Source organism: Capricornis sumatraensis, chromosome 17 (assembly GCF_032405125.1).
Source record: "Capricornis sumatraensis isolate serow.1 chromosome 17, serow.2, whole genome shotgun sequence".
In the NCBI taxonomy this organism is placed as follows: Eukaryota; Metazoa; Chordata; class Mammalia; order Artiodactyla; family Bovidae; genus Capricornis; species Capricornis sumatraensis.
In genome coordinates, this window is record NC_091085.1 from 44,875,104 (window position 1) to 44,900,566 (window position 25,463).

Below are 25,463 nucleotides of genomic sequence, written 5' to 3' on the forward strand. Positions count from 1 at the left end.
TAGGCCTTAGGAAGCATCACTACGAACCAGGCTAGTGGAGGTGATAGGATTCAAGGGGAGCTAATTCAAATCCTGAAAGATGATTCTGTGAAAGTGCTGCACTCAATATGCCAGCAAATTTGGAAAACTCAGCAGTGGCCACAGGACTGGAAAAGGTCAGTTTTCATCCAATTCCAAAGTAAGGCAATGCCAAAGAATGCTCCAACTACCTCACAATTGCACTCATCTCACACGCCAGTAAAGTAATGCTCAAAATTCTCCAAGCCAGGCTTCAGCAATACATGAACCAGAGATCAAATTGCCAACATCCACTGGATCATGGAAAAGGCAAGAGAGTTTCAGAAAAAAACATCTATTTCTGCTTTATTGACTATGCCAAAGCCTTTGACTGTGTGGATCACAATTAACTGTGGAAAATTCTGAAAGAGATGGGAATACCAGACCACCTGACCTGCCTCTTGAGAAACCTGTATGCAGTTTAGGAAGCAACAGTTAGAACTGGACATGGAACAACAGACTGGTTCCAAATAGGAAAAGGAATACATCAAGGCTGTATATTATCACCCTGCTTATTTAACTTTATGCAGAGTACATCATGAGAAATGCTGGACTGGAGGAAGCACAAGCTGGAATCAGGATTGCTGGGAGAAATATCAATAACTTCAGATATGCAGATGACACCACCCTTATGGCAGAAAGTAAAGAAGAACTAAAGAACCACTTGATGAAAGTAAAGAGAAGAGTGAAAAAGTTGGCTTAAAACTCAACATTCAGAAAACTAAGATCATGGCATCTGGCCCCATCACTTCATGAGAAATAGATGGGGAAACAATGTCAGACTTTATTTTTGGGGGTTCCAAAATCACTGCATATGGTGATTACAGCCATGAAATTAAAAGATGCTTCCTCCTTGGAATGAAATTTATTACCAACCTAGATAGCATATTAAAAAGTAGACATTACTTTGACAACAAAGGTCCATCTAGTCAAGGCTATGGTTTTTCCAGTGGTCATGTATGGATGTGAGAGTTTGAGTATAAAGAAAGCTGAGCGCCAAATTGATGCTTTTGAACTGTGGTGTTGGAGAAGACTCTTGAGAGTCTCTTGGACTGCAAGGAGATCCAACCAGTCCATCCTAAAGGAGATCAGTCCTGGGTGTTCTTTGGAAAGACTGATGTTGAAGCTGAAACTCCAATACTTTGGCCACCTGATGCGAAGAACTGACTCCTTTGCAAAGACCCTGATGCTGGGAAAGATTGAGGGCAGGAGGAGGTGATGACAGAGGATGAGCTGGTTGGATAGCATCACCGACTCAATGGACACAGGTTTGGGTGGACTTCAGGATTTGGTGGTGGACAGGGAGGCCTGGCATGCTGTGGTTCATGGGGTTGCAAAGAGTCCAACACAACTGAGTGACTGAACTGAACTGAACTGATTTCTTTTATCAGTGTCTTATAGCCTTCTGTATACATGTCTTTTGTCTCCTTAGCTAGGTTTATTCCTAGATATTTTATTCTTTTGTTGCAATAGTAAATGGGATTCATTCCTTAATTTCTCTTTCTGATTTTTCACTGTTAGTTTATAAGCTTGCCATTGATTTTTGTGTATTGAATTTGTATCCTGCAACTTTACTAAATTCACTGATTAGCTCTAGTAATTTTCTGATAACATCTTTAGGGTTTTCTATGTATAGTGTCACATCATCTGCAAACAGTGAAAGTTTTATGTCTTCTTTCCCAGCCTCCTCCATCAATCTATTACTATAAGAGATCACTTTCCATGTGTCCTTATGTAACCATGTCTGGTAAGAGCTCTGCATAGATTTTTTGAGTGAATGATTATTGATTAGTCATCATTGCAAGGTTAAAAAATAATATAGTGTGTAGTATGTTAATGAATATTGATTAACATAAGCCAGAAGATAATATTCCCCAATGCAGGTGTAGATGTATAAATGCCTTCCATTCCAGTAGTCACTTTTTAGTAGACCTATGCAAAGTGTTATGACTGGCACAGTTAAAATACTAAATAATAAATTAGATCTAATAAAGAAATGCACATTCTGAATAATTCAGTGTAGAGTTCAGGATTTGAGAGAAAGTAAAACAGATCAGACTCTGGGCAGAAAATGGATTCATGGCTGGAACTGAGCGGGGAGGTGACTATGACTACAAAAAGTAGAAGCAGATATTTTGGAGTTATGAGCATTTTCTATATCTTGATTTTGGTGGTTATAACTACATGCATTTCTTAAGACCCATGGAACTGTACACTGTTCTACTGGGTTAAATATCTTAACAAAAGTGACTTAGAAAAAAAATAGAGAAACAAATATTTATTCGGTTCTTTCAAATTGCAATAAGGTTTGAAATGTGTTATTTATATTTATCAAATTAAATATTTTCACACATTTTATTAATAAGATATTTCTTCAATATCCAAAAATGTTTTAAAAGTTTTTGTTGTCATTATTTATATCTTACCTAAATTTATCATGGACAGCAAATGTGGTCTTTGGTCTATGCAAATTGCATGATCAATTATTGTTAATGTTCCATTTATTTTCTTAAATATATTGTTTACTATTGTTCATTTTCAAAAGTCTTATATCTATAAAATCAAATCATTAATTATGTTATTAAAATTTATATATATATATATTCTGATTTTTTAAAAGCTAGGCTAATCAGTTTCTGAGAAAATATATTAAAATAAAGGTCTAAAATGGGAACTAGTTCAGCTTCTCTTTGTAATTCTATCAAATGCACTTATACATTTTGAAGCTACTTAATCAGTTGTAGTGCTTCCCAGGTGGTGCTAGTGGTAAAGAACCAGCCTGCCAATGCAGGAAATGCAGGAGACACAGGTTCAATCCCTGGATTGGGAAAATGCCCTGGAGAAGGGTGTGGCATCCCACTCCAGTATTCTTGTCTGGAGAATCCCATGGACAGAGGAGCCTGGCTGACTATGTGACTGTAGGGTCACAAAGAACTGGACATGATTAAAAGAATTTAGCATGAATGCACGCAATCACTTGTAAACAATTCTGGATTGTTTATATTTTAAGTGCATTAGTTTTTCACAAAATAATGATGTGTTAATTTGAAGAATGCTTCCCAGTCCCCTAAAAAAGAAAACTAAATATCCAAATCCCAGAAAATTGTTGGCTTTGCCTTTTATGGAAAACAAACCATAACAAAACAAAATTTTGTAGGGAAATTAAGGATATAAAGATGGGGAAATTATCCTAGATTATCTGTTGGTGTCACAAGTGCAATGATATGGATACTTACAGAAGAGAGGGAATTGGGATATACAAAGAGTGTAGAGAGAGATTTGAGATGCTGGCCTTAAGGACTGGAGTGATGAGGCCACAGACTAAAGGATGCTGGCAGCCACCAGCAACTACAGGAGGCAAGTGAATGATGCTTCTTTAGAGCCTCAGCGGAGTAGGGCTCTATGATTACCTTGATTTCTGCTCAAAATTGATTATATTTCTGGCTTCCATAGCTGTGAGAAAATACATTTCTGTTTTAAGTCACTAATTTATGACAATTTACAGAAAAATGCTTTTTTGGGGGGTGGCAGGTGGTGGGTGATGATAGTTCTGGAAGGTCTTGTAGGCCATCATAGACCTGCTCAACTTCACCTTCTTCAGCATTAGTGGTTGGGGCATAGACTTGGATTACTGTGATATTGAATGGTTTGCCTTGGAAACAAACAAAAATCATTTTGTTATTGATGAGACTGCAACCAAGTACTGCATTTTGGAGGCTTTTGTTGACTATGAGGGCTATTCCATTTTTTCTAAGGGATTCTTTCCCACAATAGTAGATAAAATGATCATCTGATTAAATTCACCCATTCTGGTCTATTTTAGTTAACTAATTACTAAAATGTCAATATTCACTTTTGCCATCTCCTGTTTGACCACTTCTAATTTACCTTTATTCATGTACCTAACATTCCAGGTTCCTATGCAATACTGTTCTTTACAGCTTCAGACTTTATTTCCATCACCAGTCACATCCACAACTAGGTGTTGATTTTGCTTTGGCTCCCTCTCTTCATTGTTACTGGAGTTATTTTTCCACTGTTCTCCAGTAGCATATTGGGCCCCTACTGACCTGGGAAGTTCATCTTTCACTGTACTATCTTTTTGCCTTTGCATACTGTTCATGGGGTTCTCAGGGCAAGAATACTGAAGTAGTTTGCCATTCCCTTCTCCAGTGCACCACATTTTGTCAAAACTCTCCACCATGACCCATCAATTGGGTTGCCCTACAAGGCATGGCTTAGTTTCATTGAGTTAGACAAGACTGTGGTCCATGTGATTAAATTGGTTAGTTTCTGTGGTTGTGGTTTCAGTCTGCCTGCCCTCTGATGCCCTCTCTCAGCGCCTATTAGCTTACTTGGACCTGGGGTATCCCTTCAGGGCTGCTCCAGCAAAGTGCAGTTCACTGCTCCTTACCTTGGACATGGGGTATCAGCAGCCACTACTGACCTTGGATGTAGAGTATCTCCTCTCAGCCGCTCATGGCTCCAGCGCTGCGCTGCCACAGCTCGCCACTTACCTGAGGATTTTTAACTTCTGTTTGTCTAATTACCAATGAAAATATCTCTTCTTCTATCAGCTTCTTAGGGCTGCTTGCAGAGTTTCCGGGGTCGGTAATCTGGGAGCGGTTTGTCTGGGTAATCTGGCTCAGGGTCCCTCATGAAGTTGCATTCAGATGCGCGCTGGAGCTGGGGCCAGGTGGCTGGTGGCAGAGAGCAAGAAGCGGCACAAGCTGCTTTTGTCCCCGCAGCTCTGGGGGTCTGGGGACGTGCGCCGGGGGGAGGCCGTTCTTGGGGTTCATAACCGTGGCCGGGGCGTTCGGGGTCTAACCTCTGCACAAAGAGGTCGCGGAGGAAGCATTTTCACTTTCCCCCGGTTTCAGTGTAGATTGAAGAAGGAAGTCGATTCCCATCAAACTGGATTCCTTTTCAGACCTTTTGTAAGACTTTATCCCGCCGAGCAAGGGCAGACCTCAGCGCTAGGGCGATTTTTTTTTTTTTTTTTTTCCTCCTCATGGTGTTGCTAGATCTTCCTGTGCACTCACTGATCTCCTGGCAAGGAGCCGGTCGCTGTAGGGCCGGGAACTCCCTGACCCTTGGCCAGGCTTCGCAGCCTCGGGCCCCGCGGGTTCGGGGACGTCTAGCTGCAGGGGAAAGTTAGGGTCGAGTTAGGAAAGGGAAGAGTCATGGATGTGTATTAAGCCTGTCATCTTCACAGACTGTCTATCCATATCCATGTCCAGAAATTCAAGGGAGAATATTCTTTTTTTTTTTTCTTTTCTTTTTTTTTATGTTTTAGGTTTTGTGGAATTTTATATTATTCAAAATATATGTGTTGATCTTTGGATAGTATTTAATTCTACTTGGTTAATATCTTCTTTTAATTCAGTGGTGCTCCTTTGTTTTCTAATGTGAGCATCACTTAGGACAACCATGTAGAATACCCTGAAAAGTGTTCTTCAGCATGACTGATGCAAGGCAGATTCAAATCCCAATGCCTAGTGCCTCACTGTGGATGCTCCTCTTCTTCATGTGTTAACGGGACTATTTACAGATGTTTTTTTCTTGTCCATAAGAAAACATAAGTGGCAACAAAAGTGACAAAATAGTAATAATTAGAAACAAAAAATTTTCACATTGTATAGTATCTTTTATTAGATATTAAATCAGGTGCAGAGATTACTTGCCGTGTTGGCTTTTCCCTAGTTGTCTATGTAATCAAGTCAGCTGGTCAGCATGCAGAAAAATAGAACACCGTTTTGCCACTCAGGTAAATTTCTAAAATAAATTCGGCTTAGCTTAGAAATGAGCTGAAAGGGCATTGATATATAACTTTAGAAAGTATTTTTTAGGTGATAATTTTGTCCACATTATTTTCTTACTGTGAAATGAAAGGATATATCGTCATATATAAAATGATACATGTGGCTTTAGGGAGGATTTTTCAATGTTTTAATAACAGAAAATTATGAGTACATAAAGATACAAATAAATTAGTGGCTGATGGCCTTTGAAATAGACCCTGATCCCTTCTGCATCCTGGCATTCACATTCTTGTATAATCTCCTCCATTTGACTATGAGCTGGAACTTGTGTTTTCTCTTCTAAGGAATCGATTATGTCAAAAGTGATTCAATGTCTCCTTTGAAATTTGATTACAAAAAGACGTGACTTTCATCTTTCTTGTTCTTTCCCTCAATCTCAGTTCTTGTTTTCAGTGAGTAAGAGATATGCTAAATTAGAGGCAACAAATTAAATTGTGCTGTTTTCTGGCCTACAGAATCTGTGAGATAATAATTGAATGTTTCAGAGTAATTTGTTTTGAGGCAATAGATAATTTGTAATTATTTGATGAAATATGCATTAAAATTTAACTCTATTTTGTTATTAATGTTAATATTTAGTCATTTATATATTTGTTAAATTTATATTTGATGCCCTAACTCTTGAAATACTGTGGACCTTTAAACAACCTGGGTTTGAACTGCACTGGTCAACTTAAAAAATAGATTTTTTTTTCACTAAATACATACTACAATACTACATAAACTATGATTGGTTGAATCCATGGATGTAGAAATGCGGATATGAAGGTGGACTAAAGGCAAAGTTGCATGTAGATTATTAACAGTGTGAGCATTGTTACTCATCACCTCAGTATTGTTCAAGGGGCAACTGCAATGTTATCTGACTGGTTTACAACTATAAATATTTATAATACCATATTATGATGGAATATATCCCAGCTTAGATTTTTGTTCAGTTCAGTTCAGTTGCTTAGTCATGTCTGACTCTTTGTGACTCCTTGGACTGCAGCACGCCAAGCTTTCCAGTACATCAACTCCCAGAGTTTGCTCAAACTCATGTCCATTGAGTCGGTGATACCATCCAACCATCTTGTCCCCTTCTCCTCCTGCCTTCAACCTTTCACAGCATCAGGGTTTTTTCCAATGAGTCAGTTCTTCACATCAGGTGGCCAAATTATAGAAGCTTCGGCTTCAGCACCAGTCCTTCCAATGAATATTCAGGACTAATTTCCTTTAGGATTGACTGGTTTGATCTCCTTGCTATCCAAGTGACTCTCAATAGTTTTCTCTGAAACCACAGTTCAAAAGCATCAGTTCTTTGGTGCTCAGCTTTCATTATGGTCCAACTCTCACATCCATACATTACTACTGGAAAATATATATTTTTGTAAGCAATGTCAAAAGAGTTTGCTTACAGGGGAGAATGAAATATTCCTCCCACTTTCACTTATGTTAGTTAGTCTCTTGTTTAAGAATTAAAGTAAGTGTATTTGTCTACAATTTTGCTTATTTTTATTGTGAAAATGCTATGAGAATTTCTGGGATTATACAGTTCATTCATAAATCCAAATTGCTTCCTACATAATTTGTTAGTTTCTCCTCTTATAGGACATTGAACTTAATTTTGCATTTCAGCAAGTCTGTTTTAATATCACTAAGACACATTATAAATTTAATTATCATAAATATAAGCATCTAAAATCAGAGGATAATTATGTTTTTATGGCCTTCACTTTGATATTCTGTTATTTGAAGACAAGTTTCCAACAAAAGCAATTGAGCTTGATAACTGATAAGTAAGTTAAAGTTGCTCAGTTGTGTCTGACTACTTGTGACCCCATGGACTATACAGCCCATGGAATTCTCCAGGACAGAATACTGGAATGAGTAGCCTTTCCCTTCTCCAGGGGATCTTCCCAACCCAGGGATCAAATCCAGGTCTCCAGCATTGCAGGCAGATTCTTTTCCAACTGAGCCACAAGGAGAGCCCAAGAATACTGGAGTGGGTAGCCTATCCCTTCTTCAGGAGAGCTTTCCCACCCAGGAATCGAACCAAGGTCTCCTGCATTGATAACTGATGCTTGCATAAAAATAGTATTAATGCATCTGAAACTGTATTGAAATGCAGTCTTTTTGTGTCTAGCTAATTCAAATGAGAAACAAAGTGAAAACTCAATCTTGATACTATAAGCAAACATATAAGCAATCAAATTGTGTCATGTTTTAATTTACTCCAGGAGCTAGCTACATCATGTTCAAAAAATTGAAGATTCAAAGAATGTAAGCTTTGATGGACAGAGCAAGCTTACACTCACATCAAAATGAGTTGGAATATATTAAGGAAATGAGCAGGTGCAAGCCTGGAGGCTTATTCTGGGTGACAGTTATATGGTACAAATCAGGATGTTATGTTCTGGTGTAGTGATCAGCTTTTGTGATTTAGGCTTAAAATTGGGGGATGTAGCACTGCCTACATCTTTGTCCATCTTTAGTCCAAAAGTTACTTTTATTAAAAATGTAGAATGATTGAGTCAGATATTAACAGTTTATCAACTGGAAAGGGAGAAGTTGTTGACTTTGGGAGAGGTGAGTAGTCTCACATTTGGTGAGATTTTGCTATCTCCAGCTGGGAAGAATGATAGGATTTCTGTGATTTCTGCAATTGGTGTGAACCCAGAATCCCAGTGCACAGCAGTGGAGAGAGAAGCTCAGAGGGTGTAAGCCACATGGAGGATGTAGGTCAGATACCATGTCAGTCAATTCTTTACATATGTATTATATTTTGATATAAAAGTTAGGCACAAAATATTTAACACTGTTCAAATGAAGAACAGCTATATGATGATGATGTCAGAAGAAAAAAGTCCAAAATTAGCTGCTAAAGCTATTAATTATTAATCTTGCATATATACATAATGTAATGAAATTAAATTAAAAAGAGAAATATAAAAAGAATAAAACTCACTTTGGAGAAAAGAAAGTACCCATTTATTTGAAAAATTGAGAGACAGTACATTTATTTCAAATTACACATTATAGAGTTTATCCATAACTACTTGCTTTTAAGCTAGTCAGAACGAATCGCATTTCAGTTCTCCAACAACACAAGAGAAGACTCTACACATGGACATCACCAGATGGTCAACACCAAAATCAGATTGATTATATTCTTTGCATCCAAAGATGGAGAAGCTCTATACAGTCAGCAAAAACAAGACCAGGAGCTGACTGTGCTCAGATCATGAACTCCTTATTGCCAAATTCAGAATTAAATTGAAGAAAGTAAGGAAAACCACTAGACCATTCAGGTATGACCTAAATCAAATCCCTTATGATTAAACAGTGGAAGTGAGAAATAGATTTAAGGGACTAGATCTGATAGATAGAGTGCCTGATGAACTATGGAATGAGGTTCTTGACATTGTACAAGAGACAGGGATCAAGACCATCCCCATGGAAAAGAAATACAAAAAAGCAAAATGGCTGTCTGGGGAGGCCTTACAAAAAGCTATGACTTGAAGAGAAGTGAAAAGCAAAGGAGAAAAGAAAAGATATAAGCATCTGAATGCAGAGTTCCAAAGAATAGCAAGAAGAGATAAGAAAGCTATATATGCAGGATACAGCATGCTTGGGGCTGGTGCACGGGGATGACCCAGAGTGATGTTGTGAGGAGGGAGGTGGGAGGGGGGTTCATGTGTGGGATCGCATATACACCCGTGGTGGATTCATGTCAATGTATGGTGAAACCAACACAGTATTGTAAAGTAAAATTTAAAAAAATTAAAAATTAAAAAAAAAAAAATTAAAAAAAAAAGAAAGCTTTCTTCAGCGATCAATGCAAAGAAATAGAGGAAAAGAACAGAATGGGAAAGACTAGAGATCTCTTCAAGAAAATTAGAGATAACAAGGGAACATTTCATGCAAAGATGGGCTCGATAAAGGACAGAAATGGTCTGGACCTAACAGAAGTAGAAGATAGTAAGAAGAGGTGGCAAGAATACACGGAAGAACTGTACAAAAAAGATCTTCACTACCTAGATAATCATGATGGTGTTATCACTCATCTAGACCCAGACATCCTGGAATGTGAAGTCAAGTGAGCCTTAGAAAGCATCATTATGAACAAAGCTAGTGGAGGTGATGGAATTCCAGTTGAGCTATTTCAAATCCTGAAAGATGATGCTGTGAAAGTGCTGCACTCAATATGCCAGCAAATTTGGGAAACTCAGCAGTGGCCACCGGACTGGAAAAGGTCAGTTTGCATTCCAGTCCCAAAGAAAGGCAATGCCAAAGAATGCTCAAACTATCACACAGTTTCACTCATCTCACACGCTAGTAAAGTAATGCTCAAAATTCTCCAAGCCAGGCTTCAGCAATACATGAACCATGAACTTCCAGATGTTGAAGCTGGTTTTAGAAAAGGCAGAGGAACCAGAGATCAAATTGCCAACATCCACTGGATCATGGAAAAAGCAAGAGAGTTCCATAAAAACATCTATTTCTGCTTTATTGACTATGCCAAAGCCTTTGACTGTGTGGATCACAAGAAACTGTGGAAAATTCTGATAGAGATGGGAATACCAGACCACCTGACCTGCCTCTTGAGAAATCTGTATGCAGGTCAGGAAGCAACAGTTAGAACTGGACATGGGGGCGGTCCTAAGATGGCAGAGGAATAGGATGGGAAGACCACTTTCTCCCTCACAAATTCCTCAAAAGAACATTTCAATGCTGAGCAAACTCCACAAAACAACTTCTGTAGGCTGGCAGAGGACATCAGGCAACCAGAAAAGCAGACCATTGTCTTCAAAAACAGTGAACCTCTCTGAGTGTTTCTCAATGTGGAGAAACTTTTCATCTTTAACCTAGATGTTTTATCATCGGTGCTCTATAGATGGAGAAGTCTAGAGGCTACTGTAAAAATAAAACTGAAAACCAGAAGCAGGAGGCTTAAGTCCAAAGCCTGAAAACATCAGAGAACTCCTGAATTCAGGGAACATTAAGCAATAGGAGCTCATCAAATGCCTCCATACCTACACTGAAACCAAGCTCCACCCAAGGGCCAACAAGTTCCAGAATAAGACATACCATGCAAATTCTCCAGCAACACAGGAACACAACCCTGAGCTTCAATATACAGGCAGCTCAAAGTTACTCCAAAACCTTTGACATCTCATAACCCATTACTGGTCACCCCACTGCACTCCAGAGAGAAGAAACCCAGCTTCACCCATCAGAACTCCAACACAAGCCTCCCTAACCAGGAAACCTTGACAAGCCACTGATAGAACCCCACCCACAGTGAGGAAGCTCCATAATAAAGAGAACTCCACAAATTACCAGAATATAAAAAGGCCACCCCAAACGCAGCAATATAACCAAGATGAAGAGACAGAGGAATACTCAGTAGGGAAAGGAACAGGAGAGTTGCCCACCAAATCAAACAAAAGAGGAAGAGGTAGGGAATCTACCTGAGAAGGAATTCCGAATATTGATAGTGAAAATGATCCAAAATCTTGAAATCAAAATGGAATCACAGATAAATAGCCTAGAGACAAGGATTGAGAAGATGCAAGAAAGGTTTAACAAGGACCTAAAAGAAATAAAAAAGAGTCAATATATGATGAATAATGCAATAAATGAGATCAGAAACACTCTGGAGGCAACAAATAGCAGAATAACAGAGGCAGAAGATAGGATTAGTGAAATAGAAGATAGAATGGTAGAAATAAATGAATCAGAGAGGAAACAAGAAAAATGAATTAAAAGAAATGAGGACAATCTCAGAGACCTCCAGGACAATATGAAATGCTCCAACATTCGAATTATAGGAGTCCCAGAAGAAGAAGACAAAAAGAAAGACCATGAGAAAATCCTTGAGGAGATAATAGTTGAAAACTTCCCTAAAATGGGGAAGGAAATAATCACCCAAGTCCAAGAAACACAGAGAGTTCCAAATAGGATAAACCCAAGGCGAAACACCCCAAGACACATATTAATCAAATTAACAAAGATCAAACACAAAGAACAAATATTAAAAGCAGCAAGGGAAAAACAACAAATAACACACAAGGGGATTCCCATAAGGATAAGAGCTGATCTTTCAATAGAAACTCTTCAGGCCAGGAGGGAATGGCAAGACATACTTAAAGTGATGAAAGACAATAACCTACAGCCCAGATTACTGTACCCATCAAGGATCTCATTCAAATATGAAGGAGAAATCAAAAGCTTTACAGACAAGCAAAAGCTGAGAGAATTCAGCACCACCAAACCAGCTCTCCAACAAATTCTAAAGGATATTCTCTAGACAGAAAACACAAAAACGGTGTATAAACCCGAACTCAAAACAATAAAGTAAATGGTAACAGGATCATACTTATCAATAATTAACTTAAACATAAATGGGTTGAATGCCCCAACCAAAAGGCAAAGACTGGCCGAATGGATACAAAAACAAGGCCCCTCTATATGCTGCTTACAAGAAACCCACCTCAAAACAAGGGACACATATAGACTGAAACCGAAGGGCTGGAAAAAGATATACCACGCAAACAGAGACCAAAAGAAAGCAGGAGTGGCAATACTCATATCCGATAAAATAGACTTTAAAACAAAGGCTGTGAAAAGAGACAAAGAAGGCCACTACATAATGATCAAAGGATCAATCCAAGAAGAAGATATAACAATTATAAATATATATGCACCCAATATAGGAGCACTGCAATATGTAAGACAAATGCTAACAAGTATGAAAGAGGAAATCAACAATAACACAATAATAGTGGGAGACTTTAATACCCCACTCACACCTATGGACAGATAAACTAGACAGAAAATCAACAAAGAAATGCAAACTTTAAATGATACATTAGACCAGTTAGACCTAATTGATATCTATAGAACATTTCACCCCAAAACAATGAATTTCACCTTTTTCTCAAGTGCTCATGGAAACTTCTCCAGGATAGATCACATTCTGGGCCATAAATCTAAACTTGATAAATTCAAAAAAATCGAAATCATTCCAAGCATCTTTTCTGACCATAATGCATTAAGATTAGATCTCAATTACAGGAGAAAAACTATAAAAAATTCCAACATATGGAGGTTGAACAACACACTTCTGAATAACCAACAAATCACAGAAGAAATCAAAAAAGAAATCAAAATATGCATAGAAACTAATGAAAATGAAAACACAACAACCCAAAACCTGTGGGACACTATAAAAGCAGTGCTAAGAGGAAAGTTCATAGCAATAAAGGCATACCTCAAGAAACAAGAAAAAAGTCAAATAAATAACCTAACTCTACACCTAAAGCAACTAGAAAAGGAAGAACTGGAGAACCCCAGAGTTAGTAGAAGGAAAGAAATCTTAAAAATTAGGGCAGAAATAAATGCAAAAGAAACAAAAGAGACCATAGCAAAAATCAACAAAGCCAAAAGCTGGTTCTTTGAAAGGATAAATAAAATTGACAAACCATTAGCCAGACTCATCAAGAAGAAAAGAGAGAAAAATGAAATCAATAAAATTAGAAATGAAAATGGATAGATCACAACAGACAACACAGAAATACAAAGGATCATAAGAGACTACTATCAGCAGTTGTATGCCAATAAAATGGACAACGTGGAAGAAATGGACAAATTCTTAGAAAAGTACAATTTTCCAAAATTGAACCAGGACGAAATAGAAAATCTTAACAGACCCATCACAAGCACAGAAATTGAAACTGTAATCAGAAATCTTCCAGCAAACAAAAGCCCAGGTCCAGACAGCTTCACAGCTGAATTCTACCAAAAATTTCGAGAAGAGCTAACACCTATCCTCCTCAAACTCTTCCAGAAAATTGCAGAGGAAGGTAAACTTCCAAACTCATTCTATGAGGCCACCATCACCCTAATACCAAAACCTGACAAAGATGTCACAAAAAAAGAAAACTACAGGCCAATATCACTGATGAACATAGATGCAAAAATCCTCAACAAAATTCTAGCAATCAGAATCCAACAACACATTAAAAAGATCATACACCATGACCAAGTGGGCTTTACCCCAGGGATGCAAGGATTCTTCAATATCTGCAAATCAATTAATGTAATTCACCATATTAACAAATTGAAAAATAAAAGCCATATGATTATCTCAATAGATGCAGAGAAAGCATCTTTGACAAAATTCAACATCTATTTATGATAAAAACTCTCCAGAAAGCAGGAATAGAAGGAACATACCTCAACATAATAAAAGCTATATATGACAAACCCACAGCAAACATTATGCTCAATGGTGAAAAATTGAAAGCATTTCCCCTAAAGTCAGGAACAAGACAAGGGTGTCCAATTTCACTGCTACTATTCAACATAGTTCTGGAAGTTTTGGCCACAGCAATCAGAGCAGAAAAAGAAATAAAAGGAATCCAAATTGGAAAAGAAGAAGTAAAACTTTCACTGTTTGCAGATGACATGATCCTCTACATAGAAAACCCTAAAGACTCCACCAGAAAATTATTAGAGCTAATCAATGAATATAGTAAAGTTGCAGGATATAAAATCAACACACAGAAATCCCTTGCATTCCTATACACTAATAATGAGAAAGTAGAAAAAGAAATTAAGGGAACAATTCCATTCACTATTGCAATGAAAATAATAAAATACTTAGGAATATATCTACCCAAAGAAACTAAAGACCTATATATAAAAAACTATAAAACACTGATGAAAGAAATCAAAGAGGACACTAATAGATGGAAAAATATACCATGTTCATGGATCAGAAGAATCAATATAGTGAAAATGAGTATACTACCCAAAGCAATTTACAAATTCAATGCATCCCTATCAAGCTACCAGCCATATTTTTCACAGAACTAGAACAAATAATTTCAAGATTTGTATGGAAATACAAAAAACCTCAAATAGCCAAAGCAATCTTGAGAAAGAAGAATGGAACTGGAGGAATCAACTTGCCTGACTTCAGGCTCTACTACAAAGCCACAGTCATCAAGACAGTATGGTACTGGCACAAAGACAGACATATAGATCAATGGAACAAAATAGAAAGCCCAGAGATAAATCCACACACCTATGGACACCTTATCTTTGACAAAGGAGGCAAGAATATACAATGGAGTAAAGACAATCTCTTTAACAAGTGGTGCTGGGAAAACCGGTCAACCACTTGTAAAAGAATGACACTAGATCACTTTCTAACACCGCACACAAAAATAAACTCAAAATGGATTAAAGATCTAAATGTAAGACCACAAACTATAAAACTCCTAGAGGGGAACATAGGCAAAACACTCTCCGACTTAAATCACAGCAGGATCCTCTATGATCCACCCCCCAGAATACTGGAAGTAAAAGCAAAAATAAACAAATGGGATCTAATTAAAATTAAAAGTTTCTGCACAACAATGGAAAATAAAAGCAAGGTGAAAAACAGCCTTCGGAATGGGAGAAAATAATAGCAAATGAAGAACTGACAAACAACTAATCTCAAAAATATACAAGCAACTTATGCAGCTCAACTCCAGAAAAATAAACGACCCAATCAAAAAATGGGCCAAAGAACTAAATAGACATTTCTCCAAAGAAGACATACGGATAGCTAACAAACGCATGAAAAGGTGCTCAACATCACTCATTATCAGAGAAATGCAAATCAAAACCACAATGAGGTACCACTTCACACCAGTCACAATGTCTGTGATCCAAAAATCTGCAAGCAATAAATGCTGGAGAGGGTGTGGAGAAAAGGGAACCCTCCTACACTGTTGGTGGGAATGCAAACTATTACAGCCACTATGGAGAACAGTGTGGAGATTCCTTAAAGAAATTGCAAATAGAACTACCTTATGACCCAGCAATCCCACTACTGGGCATACACACCGAGGAAACCAGAACTGAAAGAGACACATGTACCCCAATGTTCATCGCAGCACTTTTTATAATAGCCAGGACATGGAAACAACCTAGATGTCCATCAGCAGATGAATGGATAAGAAAGCTGTGGTACATATACACAATGGAGTATTACTCAACCGTTAAAAAGAATACATTTGAATCAGTTCTGATGAGATGGATGAAACTGGAGCCGATCATACAGAGTGAAGTAAGCCAGAAAGAAAAACACCAATACAGTATACTAACACATATATATGGAATTTAGAAAGATGGCAGTGACGACCCTGTATGCAAGACAGCAAAAAAGACACAGATGTGTATAACAGACTTTTGGACTCAGTGGGAGAGGGAGAGGGAGAAGGTGGGATAATTTGGGAGAATGGCATTGTAACATGTATACTATCATGTAAGAATTGAATTGCCAGTCTATGTCTGATGCAGGATACAGCATGCTTGGGGCTGGTGCACGGTGATGACCCAGAGAGATATTATGGGGAGGGAGGAAGGAGGGGGGTTCCTGTTTGGGAACGCATGTACACCCGGGGTGGATTAACGTCAATGTATGGCAAAATCAATACAGTATTGTAAAGTAAAATAAAGTAAAAATAAAAATTAATAATAATAAAAAAAGAACTTGACATGGAAAAACAGACTGGTTCCAAATAGGAAAAGGAGTGTGTCAAGGCTGTATATTGTCTCCCTGCTTATTTAACTATATGCAGAGTACATCATGAGAAACGCTGGACTGGAAGAAACACAAGCTGGAATCAAGATTGCCGGGAGAAATATCAATAACGTCAGATATGCAGATGACACCACCCTTATGGGAGAAAGTGAAGAGGAACTAAAAAGCCTCTTGATGAAAGTGAAAGAGGAGAGTGAAAAAGCTGGCTTAAAGCTCAACATTCAGAAAACAAAGATCATGGCATCTGGTCCCATCACTTCATGGGAAATAGATGGGGAAACAGTGGAAACAGTGTCAGACTTTATTTTTCTGGTCTCCAAAATCACTGCAGATGGTGACTGCAGCCATGAAATTAAAAGATGCTTACTCCTTGGAAGAAGTTATGACCAACCTAGATAGCATATTCAAAAGCAGAGACATGTCCATCTAGTCAATGCTATGGTTTTTCCTGTGGTCATGTATGGATGTGAGAGTTGGACTGTGAAGAAGGCTGAGCACCGTAGAATTGATGCTCTTGAACTGTGGTGTTGGAGAAGACTCTTGAGAGTCCCTTGGACTGCAAGGAGATGCAACCAGTCCATTCTGAAGGAGATCAGCCCTGGGATTTCTTTGGAAGGAATGATGCTAAAGCTGAAACTCCAGTACTTTGGCCACCTCGTGAGAAGTGTTGACTCATCAGAAAAGACTCTGATGCTGGGAGGGGTTGGGGGCCGGAGGAGAAGGGGGCGACAGAGGATGAGATGGCTGGATGGCATCAGTGACTCAATGGACGTGAGTCTTAGTGAACTCCGGAAGTTGGTGATGGACAGGGAGGCCTGGCGTGCTGAAATTCATGGGGTCGCAAAAAGTCGGAAACGACTGAGCGACTGAACTGAACTGAATGCAAAATGAGGGCTTCCCTGGTATCTCAGTTGGTAAACAATCTGCCTGCAATGCAGGAAACCCCAGTTCAATTCCTGGGTTCAGAAGATCCCAATATCACAGTAATAGAAGTCTATGACCCAGCAGTAATGCTGAAGAAGCTAAAGGTGAACAGATCTTTCAAGACCTACAAGACTGTCTAGAAGCAACATCCAAAAAAGATATCCTCTTTGTTATAGGGGACTGGAAAGCAGAAGTAGCAAGTCAAGAGATATCTAGAATAACAGGCAAATTTGGCCTTGGAGTACAAAATGAAGCAGGGCAAAAGGTAACAGAGTTTTGCCAAGAGAATGCCCTGGTCATAGCAAACACCCTCTTCCAACAACACAAGATAAGACTCTACACATGGACATCACAAGATGGTCAATACTAAAATCAAATTGATTTCATTCTTTGCAGCCAAAGATGGGAAAGTTGTATGTAGTCAGCAAAAATAAGACTGAAAGCTGACTGTTGCTGAGATCATAAACTCCTTATTGCCAAATTCAGACTTAAGTTGAAGAAAGTAGGGAAAACCACTAGACCATTCAGGTATAATCTAAATCAAATAATTTACGATTATATAGTGGAAGTGACCAACAGAATCTAGGAATTAGATCTGACAAAGTGCATGAAGAACTATGGATGGAGGTTTTAACATTGTACATGAGGCAGTGATCAAGACCATTCTCAAGAAAGAGAAATGTAAAAAGGCAAAACAGTTTCCTGAGGAGGTCAGCTGAGAAAAGAAAACAAGCTAAAGGCAAAGGATAAAAGGAAAGATATTCCCATTTGAATGCAGAGTTCCAAAGACTAGAAAGGAGAGGTAAGAAAGCCTTCCTCAGCGAACAATGCAGAGAAAAACAGGAAAACAATAGAATGGGAAAGACTAGAGATCTCTTCGAGAAAATTTGAGGCACCAACTGAATATTTCATGCAAAAATGGACACAATAAAGGAGAGAAAAATGTATGGGTCTAACAGAAGCAGGAGATATTAAGAAGAGGTGGCAGCAATACACAGAACTATACAAAAAAAAAAGATCTTCATGACCTATATTACTATGATGCATGATCACTCACCTTGAGTCAGACATCCTGGAATGTGAAGTCAAGTGAGCCTTAGGAAGCATCACTATGAACAAAGCTAGTGGAGGTGATGAAATTCCAGTAGAGCTATTTCAAACCCTAAAAGATGCTGCTGCTAAGGTGCTGAACTCAATATGCCAGCAAATTTGTAAAACTCAGGAGTGGCCACAGGACTGGAAAAGGTCAATTTTCATTCCCAGAGAAAGGAAATGCCAAAAAATGTTCAACTTCTCTGAAACTGGACTTATCTCACACACTAGCAAAGTAATGCTCAAAATTCTCCAAGCCAGGCTTCAACAGTACATGAACCGTGAACTTCCAGAGGTTCAAGCTGGATTTAGAAAAGGCAAAGGAACCAGAGATCAAATTGGCAGCATCCACTTGATCATCGAAAAAAAGAGTTCCAGAAAAACATCTACTTCTGCATTACTGACTATGCCAAAGCCTTTGACTGTGTGGATCACAAGAAACTGTGGAAAATTCTGAAAGAGATGGGAATACCAGACCACCTCACCTGCCTCCTGAGAAATCTGTATGCAGGTCAAGAAGCAACAGGTAGAATCAGACATGGAACAATGGACTGGTTCCATATTGGGAATGGAGTACATCAAGGCTGTATATTGTCACCTGTGTTATTTAACTTATACACAGAGTACATAAATGTGAAATGCCAGTCTGGATGAAGCATAAGCTGGAATCAAGATTGCTGGGAGAAATATCAATAACCTAGATATGCAAATGACACCACCTTTATGGCAAAAAGCGAAGAACTAAAGAGCCTCTTGATAAAAATGAAAGAGGAGAGCGAAAAAAAAAAAAGAAAAAAAAAAAGAAAACTGGGTTAAAACTCAATATACAGAAAACTAAGATCATGGCATTTGGTCCCATCACTTCATGGCAAATAAATGGGAAAACAATGGAAACAGTGATAGACTTTATTTTCTTGGGCTCAAAAATCACTGCAGATGGTAACCACAGCCATGAAATTAAAAGACACTTTCTCCTTGGAAGAAAAGCTTTGACAAACCTAGACAGCATATTAAAAAGCAGGGGCATTACTTTCCCAACAAAAGTCTATTCAAAGCTATGGTTTTTTCAGTAGTCATGTATGGATATAATGGGCTGGACTATAAAGAAATGTGAGCACTGAAGAAGTGATGCTTTCAAACTGTGGTGTGGGAAGAGACTCTTGAAAGTTCCTTGACTGCATGGAGATCAAACTAGTCGATCCTAAAGGATATCAGTCCTGAATATTTATTGGAAGGACTAATGCTGAAGCTGAAACTCCAGTATCTTGGCCACCTGATGTGAAGAACTGTCTCACTGGTTAAGACCCTGATGGTGGGAAAGATTGAAGGCAGGAGGAGAAGGGGCGACAGAGGATGAGATTTTTGGATGGCATCACCGACTCAATGGACATGAGTCTGTGCAAGCTCTGGGAGATGGTGAAGGACAGCGAAACCTGCTGTCCTGCAGTCCATGGGGTCTCAAAGGTTCAGACATGACTGAGGGACTGAAGTGAACTGAGTGCAACATGCATTACAAATAAGACATTTCATTGAGTTTAGTTGACAGAAGTTTGATTTGATTTTAGAGGTGTTTATTTATCTTATTTCCACATTCTTTTATTTGAAATTTGCACTTGGATAAGTCAGAGGAATTTGTTTTCTTGTTGAATTTCTTTACTAATTTCCATGAAGTCTCTGGAAAAGCATTAAGATGTGAAACTGAATGAAATGGAGAGTATATCCAGCATACTAAAACTGAATGAATGATTGAAACCTTGAGCAAAAGATTAAACAATTCATACAAATTTAGGGCAAAAATGACAACAAACACAACTGAAAATATTACCAGGTCCATCACTTCTAACTCCACCAAAATAAATGCATTCTTCTTTTAGGATGACATTTTATAAAAAAATAAATCCTTTTAATTTTATACTTAATTATAAGGAGAAATATGATCATAGAAGTGTACTTTTGATAATAAAGGAATATCATAGAGTGTATTGAATATTAGAACATCTTAGTCTCTCTGTTTTCTATATTACATCCTGTACATCATCATAACTTTTTCACAACTTTTGTACATCACCAAATATTAGTTGATTTTACTCTTTTGAAGAGGATAACACACTGGCTGCCTGGATGGTACAAGTTGGATTATCATATTTAAAACAAGAAATAAATTCAATCATATAATTCCCTTTCTCAAAATTCCACTGGTTTCCATAAGAAAGGGTGAATTTTTACCAAGGAAACCATTATTTTTCCATTTAAGTGTTCATCTGTCAGCAAGTTTATCCATATTTGTTCAATTTTGTTTAAATTTGAAATAACCACATTTTACAGTGTTTCAGTTCAATTCAGTCGCTAAGTCATGTCCGACTCTTTGTGATCTCATGGACTGCAACATGCCAGGCCTCCCTGTCCATCACCATCTCCCGGAAGTTACTCAAACTGTTGTCCACTGAGTTGGTGATGTCATCTAACCATCTCATCTTGTGTCTTCCCCTTCTCCTCCTGCCTTCAATCTTTCCCAGTATCAGGGTCTTTTTTAATGAGTCAGTTCTTCACATCAGGTGGCCAAATCTTTGGTGCTCAGCTTTCTTTATAGTCCAACTCTCACATCCATACATGACTACTGGAAAAACCATAGCTTTGACTAGACGGACCTTCGTTGGCAAAATAATATCTCTGCTTTTTAATATGCTGTCTAGATTGGTCATAACTTTTCTTCCAAGGGGCAAGAATCTTTTAATTTCATGGCTTCAGTCACCATCTGCAGTGATTTTGGAGCCCAGAAAATAAAGTCTGTCACTGTTTCCACTGTTTCCCCATCTATTTGTCTCAGTTTTATCTATTTCTGTATTGCATTGCAATATGCCTCTATCTGTAGTGATTTTGCCCTCTGTCAAAATTTTTCAGCTTCAGAGAAAAACATTAAATACTTGAAAACTCATCTTAATTATCAAGTCCTATATGACTTGCTTTTCAGCATTTATTATGAGCAAGTGATGAACTAAAATGAAGATCAATGAAGATCTATTGAATAACTTTCCTTTTGCCACTCAATCCGTAAGCCAATTCCTTTGGGGCATAAAAAATCTTGTATCCCTTTGAGCTTATTAAAGTAAATTCATCACTTCTACTTCTAAGAAATGATGGCATAGACTCACTTTTCCCTGTTTCTCTCTGTGCGTGCATGTTAAGTTGCTTCAGTTGTGTTTGACTCTTTGTGACTTTATGGACCATAGCCTACCAGGCTCCTCTGTCCATGGAATTCTCCAGGCAAGAATACTGGGTAGCCATTTTCTTCTTCAGGGGATCTTCCTGACCCAGGATCGAACCTGTATCTGCTAGGTCTCCTGCACTGGCAGGCAGATTCTTAACCACTAACGCCACATAGGAAGCCCATTTCTCTCTGTGTATACAATGAAATTTACTAGGGATAATACATCACAATCATAAAAGGGCTCTGAAAGTTAAAAAGAGGAAGGTAAACTAGCAGAGACATCATGACTTAGAGAAAACAGAGGGATGACTTTCAGGTTGGGTGGCACAAGGCTCTGCAACCGAGAAACTCCTCAGGCATAGACACACAATCTCTGTCTTGTATCTCTCTCTCTCACACATACACACATACACACACACAGAATAAAAGGACCAGAAAATGTGCACCCCAATTGAGGCTTAGGAAGGTGACAACAGTAGATCCATCCTCCCTGCAGCAACGTATCAGCAGAATTTAGGAAACAAAAACTTTTGGTTGCTATGATCCAGTCTTCACATGAAAGCAATGAAAGTAGGATTCAGCCAGCCCCATCTACTCCAGGACACCTAAAAGGAAGCAACAAGCAAGTCTCTCTGTCTGCACAAGTACCAGTGAGTCTTGTGTCTCCTCGACCTCCACTCAGTTGTAAAGGCAACACAAAGAGGCAACACTATGTCTGCAGACATAGTGAGTGCTTTTCCTTCACCCAGCTGTACAATACAGTCAAGCCTGGTCGTCTCCACTTGAGTGTGGATCTTTGTTCAACAGCAGAAACCAACCTAGAACAAGTGTCTCTGGGCTCCCCAGACAGTGGGAGAAGATAACTCTGGCTTCAGGTCTTCTGACTCTCTATCAAGTGGCAATCAGCTACACAAATTCGGTGATATTAATACCAAATTGGTATATGAATTTAAAACAATTCTAATTGAAATGCCAGCAAGGGTTTTACGGATATAAAAAAGCTTATTCAAAAGTTTATATGAGAGATATAAGAATTATAATAGCTAATGTGACCTTTTAAAAGAAAAATGTTGTAGGAGAGATCCCTCCACTCAATAGTTAGTCATATTTTATAGCTACAGTAATTAAGGTAGCATGGTGTGTGTATGAGGAATAGACATATAAAAAAATGAGAAAGGAAAAATAACCCAGAAATAGACTCAAAAAGAATGCACAACTAAGTTTTGAACAAAGATGCAAAAGTAATCCCATGGAAAACCTATAGTCTTTTCAAGAAATACTGTTGGAGCAAATAGACATGAGTAGTCAAAAAACAATAGAAACAAATAAGACTTTGAGCAAAGTCTCACACCTCATTAAAAACATTAATTCAACATTGACTTGCAATTGATATTGAAGGGTTACACTTTAAAACATTTAGGAAAAAAGAGTCCATGATCTGTATGAGGAAAATTACATAACCTCAATGAAAAGAATCAAAGAAAATCTAAATAAATGGAAAATGATCCCATATTCATGGATGGAAATAATCAGAATCATCACAATGTCAAGTCTTCCTAATTTGATCTATAGATTAATGTAATTCTGGTAAAAGTCTCAGAAAATTAATCTCTGGATACTTACAAACTGAATCTAAAGTTTACATAAAGAGGTAAAAGACCTAGAATAGTCAATAAAACATTGTTGATGAAGAACAAAGCTAGAGGTCTGACATTACCCAACTCTAACGTAAAACTCTAATAATCACAACAGTGTGGTACAGATGAAAAAAGACAAATAGATCAATGTACTAGATTAGAGAACATAAGAAGTGACCCACACAAATATAGTCAACTGATTTTGACAAAAGATCAGAGGCAAATGAATGGATAGAGGATAACCTTTTCATCAATTGATACTAGAACAAAATCCCAAAATTGCATTAATATCTTGCAAACTACTAAACTAGACAAAACTTTAAACCTTTCACAAAAATTAACTCAAAGTGAATTATAGACCTAAATGTAAAATATAAAAACACTAAATTTCTAAAAGATGTCATAGGAGAAAGTCTAGATGACCTTAGGTTTGATAATGATGTTTTTCATAAATACAACACCAAAAGCAAAAGCACCATTTATGAAAGAAAAAAAAAATACTCAAAATTAAGAATTTTTGTTCTGCAAAAGTTCCTTCTAATAGAATGAAAAGACAAGATACAGAATAGGAGAAAAATCTTTGCATATTATCTGGATTGTAGGTATAGCCTTGTGAGAAACTGGAAGAAAAATCTTTGCAAAACATATACTAGATTAAAAAGAAAAATAGTATCCAAAATACACAAAGAAAACTTAAAACTCAACAGTAAGAGAACAAAACTATCTAATTTAAAATTTGGCAAATTATCTGAGCATACTCTTCATCAAAGTAGATATACATATGGTATAAATATGCATATGAAAGTATACTCAATATCATATGCCATTATGGAATTTCAAGTTAAAATAATAGTGAGGTACCAATACATACCTATTGGAATGACTAAAATCCAAAACACTGATACCACAAAATGCTTATGAGATTGGGGAGCAGCAGGATTTCTCATTTATTTTTTGTGGGAATGTAAAATAGTACAGCCACTTTAGAAGATATTTAGCAGTTTCTTCTGAAACTATATAATGTAGTATTGCACTCCTTGGTATTAAACCAAGTAGTTGAAAATGTTAAGTCTGCACAAAAATATATATGTGCTGTGGATATTGCTAAGTGAAAGAAGTCAATCTGAAAATGCTATATACTGTATGAGTCCATCTGTATGTCATCTGAAAAGGTGAAACTATAGAGACAGTAAAAAGATAAATGGTGGCCAGGGGGTCAGGAGAAGGGATGCAGGGGTGGATATGTGGTGCACAGGAGAGTTATAGGACAATACAATTATTTCATATGAAAATGTAATTGGTGACACTAGTTACTATCTATTTATCAAAATCCAGAGTGTACAACACAGAGTGAACCCTAATGCAAACTATGGACTTTAGTAAATAATGGTGGCTGTGGTTTAGTCCCTAAATCGTGTCAGATTTTTGTGACCCTATGGACTGTAGCTTGCCAGGCTCCTCTATCCATGGGGTTCTCCAGGAAAGAATACTGGAGTGGGCTGCCATTTCTTTCCCCAGGGGATCTTCCCAACCCAGGACTTAAACCAAGGTCTCTTGTATTTCAGGCAGATTCTTTACCAACTAAGCTGCAAGGGAAGTTCACATCAACATTGGTTGTGCTTGGTCGCTCAGTTGTGTCAGGAGTCTTCCCAGCCCAGCAAATGAATCGGGGTCTCCTGCATTGCAGATGTATTCTTTAAAATCTGAACCACTAGGGAAGCCCATGAATACTGGAGTCGGTAGCCTGTCCCTTCTCCAGGGGATTTTTCTGGCCAGGGAATCAAGCCGGGGTCTCCTGCATTGCAGGAGGATTCTTTATCAACTGAGCTACCAGGGAGGCCCTCAATATTGGTTAAGCAGTTGCAATAAGTGTACCACATTAATTTCAGATGTTAATAACAGGGAACATAGTGAAAGGAGGGTGAGGGAGTATATGGGAATTTTCTGTAATTTCATCTCAGCTTTCCTGTAAATTTAAATTGGTGCAAATATGTAAAATCTATTAATTTAAAACAAGCAAAATAATATGAAATAATTGAGGTCTACAGTGAGACTAAGACTTCAACAGTAAGAACACGGTCCATAAAAGCAAAACCTGATAAACTGGACCTCACAAAATAAAACAAATGCTCTACAAGGGA